This window comes from Euprymna scolopes, chromosome 8, assembly GCF_053919585.1.
Source record: "Euprymna scolopes isolate OS-2025 chromosome 8, ASM5391958v1, whole genome shotgun sequence".
Lineage (NCBI taxonomy): Eukaryota > Metazoa > Mollusca > Cephalopoda > Sepiida > Sepiolidae > Euprymna > Euprymna scolopes.
Window position 1 is genome coordinate 17,243,015 of NC_136489.1, and position 5,011 is coordinate 17,248,025.

Here is a 5,011-nt window from a genome sequence, read left to right on the forward strand (position 1 = left end):
AAAGAGTTCATTCGCCTGTATATATATATATATATATATATATATATATATATATATATATATATATATATATATATATATACAGTAGAACCTCGGGATACGGCATTAAGTACTAATTACACATACATATATTTATGTGTAAATATGTTTTTTTAATATATTACACCTTTTATTCATACCGAACCTTTAATTCATGAAGCTCAATGTAATTACAGAGCATACAACAAATAAATGACAACATTTTATTTTTCCAAATTTCAAAATGTTGAATATTTTACAATGTATTCCTTAAGTGCGTTTACATGCACAAAAGGAGACAACGGTATAAAAAAATGTCATTTATATACAAACCTACATATATGTGTACTGAAAAGTAAAAGCAGAAAGAAAGACCTCACGCACACCTAATAGTTGAGCACTGTCTGTGAAATAAAAATATGTGTCTCTTGGTCTTCGTACGAGATCACGACTTCCCGGTCCCGTGATCACATTAGTTCGTCTTAATTACGTTTACTTTTGTTTGGCGTTATGAATGCTAAATGTTACTTAATTCTTATTGCGTTAGATAGTGGCCCAGGGTATTTTTTCTGGCTTATAGAGTCAGAGATAGTATTGCAGTTGGTTCGAATTCCTCAACCGGATTCGATCATGACTTTCTGCACATACGATCCCGAGAGAATAGAACACTTGGGTCTATAAGGAAAAAATAGTTATTTAAAATCATATATATATATATATATATATATATATATATATATATATACTTTATTAAATCAGTCCATTGTGTAGAATAGGTAAAGGAGATATACTTATTGAAATGTATTCTTTGTCTTGCATATAATAAAAATTCTAGATTTGAAATTTAACCATTTCAAGTCATAAAATTTAAATTTATCATATATATATATATATATATATATATATATATATATATATATATATATATATATATATATATATGTATATATATACCTGGATGACAAGTTAACTACATTTCAAATTTCAAGAGTTTATTAATTTTACCATTTAGTTCATTCCACACGACCAAATTTTTAAGTATTTTACAGCAACTGTTTCATTACGTAGAAACAATCAGTCAATAGAATGCCAATGCTAAATATTTTCTAGCGTAGACTCATTAGGAAACTGAAATTATTTACCTTGAAAATAAAACATATACACATATACATTTTGACTATAAACCTGAATACATATAATATCATACAGACGTACACTTATATGTGAGTGTCGACTATATATAAAGATAAAAGAACGCTGGCAGAGCGATATTAGAAAACACGTTGAGGAAAACGTGAATGAAAAATGAATAATAAAAGAAATAAAACAAAAGAAGGGAGTAAATAAAAACATATTTTAATCCAAAACGCAAAATAAATTAAGAATAAAAATACACATAGCGGGTAAGAGGAGAATGAAATATTCAAAGAAAGAAAGAAACGCGGAAAAAGTAAAAAAATATATAATATTGCATGAAAAAAAAATCAAATGCGTATTTCAAGAATAAATGAGAAATAAATATAAAGAAAAAGAGAAAATGTTTAACGAAGAAAGAAAAGTTAAAACTTTTTACGTAACTCAGACGCCAATTGTTATCATGTTAATTTAAAACAAGAAATAAACTTAAAATGTACAGATAAGGAAAAATAATTAATGGAGACAAATTATTTGTAAAAACATGCTATATATATATATATATATATATATATATATATATATATATATATATATATATATGTGTGTGTGTGTGGGTGTGTGTGTGTGTGTGTGTGTGTGTGTGTGTGTGTGTGTGTGTGTGTGAATAATCACTTATCAACGCCCGAAAGTCACTCGGGGATAAGAATCGATGAGTGTACCTATTTACAATGCCTCCCCACGGGACAGTTAGACACCAGAGTCGTTTTTTAAGGTGGAGAAAAGGTACAAAAATAAAAAAAATTGTCTCAGTCGTGAAGGACTGCTCCTTCATCTTAAGAGAACAAGAAATGGAAGTGCAGCATCTGAAGAAAGATACTACACTTTGATCTTGACAAAAAGGCCAAGTGATGAGGGTAGTGTAGTCAGCGAAAAGTAGTGTAATTATAATTAGAGGCCGAAATAGGTTACAAATTGATTATTTAGGTAGGGGTTCAACAAGAACTTATTTACATTTGACTTACACACAAAAAATAAAGAAGTAATACACAAAAAAGAAAGAAGTAAGACGTATGGAATATACAAAAAGAACGAATAAAGTAACATACAATTAAAAAAAGAAAAGAAGTAAGAAAATATACATAAAAGAAAGAAAGAAGTAACTAATATACGAAAAAAGAAAGAAAGAAGTAACTAATATACTAAAACGCCCCATAAAAAAGAAAAGGACAGAAGTGGAGGACAAAAGAAGAAAAAAAAAGAAAGAACAAGTTAAATCTTACTATCTAAGTAAACGAAAATAAAAGTAGGCAAAAAAGAAAGACTGGAATGGCAATCTTAAGAGAGTAGGTACAACTGGTTCGGTCAACGGGTACGTTCCGTTTTGTGTCCGAACGACGTCAGTAAACAAGTGTCGGTTGGTCGCAGAGGGCGTCATTTCCAATTCTGACCCATTGTTTCCGTTCAATTTTATCAAGCACGCACCGAGATAATGAAACATTATTTGAGACTATTTCTTTCACGCAAACGCATATCCATAGATTACTTACTTAAAAATAAAAGCCAATAGGCACAAATTAAATTGCTAACAGCAAACAAGTCTTAACTCAACAACAATTGCGCCTTACCTCAAATTAACGCATTTTCTACTAGTGGAGTTACTTCGGGGGTATCAAATAAACCGACGCCAATAAACATTTTTTTTTTTTTTATTTAATACTGTCAGAACGCTGCTTTCGTTTTCCCGTCTTTTTTTATTTAGTCTTGTTCGGTGATGACCCGGATGAATAAGATCTAAAATTTGGGAAAATATTATTTATCCGCCTGGGGTAAACTGGACCAGAGTTCGTCAAGGGAAGAATGTTTGCCAGTGTTATGCACTAATTTGCAAAAAACAAAAATTACTGTCTGAGCAGAGAAAATAGAGGTTTAGAGAACGGGTTGATCGAAAATGGAAGGAAGAAATAAAGATAGAGAAAAGATAAGGGGTAAAAGTTTTCATAGAAATATGTTGAACTTTTTCCCGGGGCAATGCCATGTAACCCTGCTTGTGAGTCATAAATGCACGGATATTATTGTAATCTCTGAACGTATATACCATTCACTAGACAAATCGGGGGAGGGCAGAGCGGTAGCTCTAGATATATCTAAGGCTTTTGACAGAGTATGGCACAAGGTCTCCTCAGGAAGATTAGATCATACGGTATCACTGGTAGAATACTTAATATAATTAAATCCTTCTTAGATAAGAGAAAAATCCAGGTTGTTCTCGACGTTCGTACATCTAAACAATATGATATAAATGCAGGAGTGGCCCAGGGGTCTATCCTTGGACCTCTACTGTTCCTGATATTCATAAATGATCTCCCCGACAAAATTTCCTCTGAGATGGGTATATATGCTGATGACACCACACTCTATAACAGGCACGACAGGAAAACAAATGAACACATATCTAAAGAAATGGCAGAAACACTAGAAGATGACCTCCAATCTGTAGTGGAATGGGGACAAAAATGGATGGTCACATTCAATGCCGCCAAGACTAAACTAGTTTCATTCAATAATTACAAGAAACCTTCTCTACCACCTATAGCAATGGCCAACGACTCTTTATCTGAGAGTACGTCTTTCAAGCTCCTTGGCCTAAGGTTCACATGAAACATGAGTTGGAACAATTACATCGAGCGCATTGCCAGGGCCGCTGTAAGGAAGGTGGGCTCTCTCTACAGTGCTAAAAACTACTAACACCCGAAAGTATCCTGTACCTCTATAAGGCCACCATTCGCCCATGTATGGAGTATTGCTGTCATATTTGGGCTGGTGCATCGGCTGCTAGTCTCTCGCTCCTTGACAAGGCTCAAAAGAGAGTCGCAAATCTGATAGGCCCTGAACTGGCATCTGAGCTTCAGCCTCTGTCCCATCGACGAAACGTTGCATCCCTCTGCCTGTTCTACAAGTGTTTTAATGGTGAATGCTATGACGAACTGCAAACACATGTGTCCCCACGACGTGAACGCCCTCGACAAACCCGATAGGCTGCAAAATCCCCCCCCACACTGTAGAGATCCATAGATGTAAAAAATCTTTCTACTCCAGTAGTTTCTTCCCCAGAACCGCTAGACTTTGGAATTCCATTCCAGGTCCCTGCTTCCCCAACTGTACTGACGTGCAGAAGTTCAAGTGCAACGTGACCCAACATCTTGCTGCCCAAATCCCTACATAGTACCCCAGTAGTTGTTGCCCTGATTGTTGCCCCCTACACCAAAGTGACAATGTGCCTTGTTTGGGGTGAAAATGTAATAAAAAAAATATCGCAGAGTTTCTAATTAAAATGTTCAATGATCGCACATTTTTACAACGTGACCAGCCAATTCCAAACGATTTTTTAACAATTTAAGTCTCTATACTACAGCGTCCAGCTCCTTCAATGGCACTGAGAGTAATTCGTCAATCTTGCCAGTTAATAATTTTTAATTTTCGTAAATGTTGAAAAAAATCATAACAAAATATTTTAGTTCTACTATTCTATAAAATAAATTTTCTGTGTGTGTGTGTATGTGTGTGTGTGTCTGTTTGTGTCTGTTTGTCTGTGTGTATGAGTTCGTTCCCTATAGATTCGGAAATAACTGGGCCGATTTTTATGAAATTTCACTCGACTGTTTGGGAGTGTTTTTAGATAGGTTTTATGTCGGAATGTCTTCAATAAATATCGATAATTGATAATCGAAATAATCTGATGAAAGACAGGCAATTCGAGCAAAATTACCCAATATACAGTACCACATCGCAAGTTCATTCGGGAAGTTTTATTCCCATACAAGCCGAGAGACCTTACATAAAAATTATCAGTACTTTT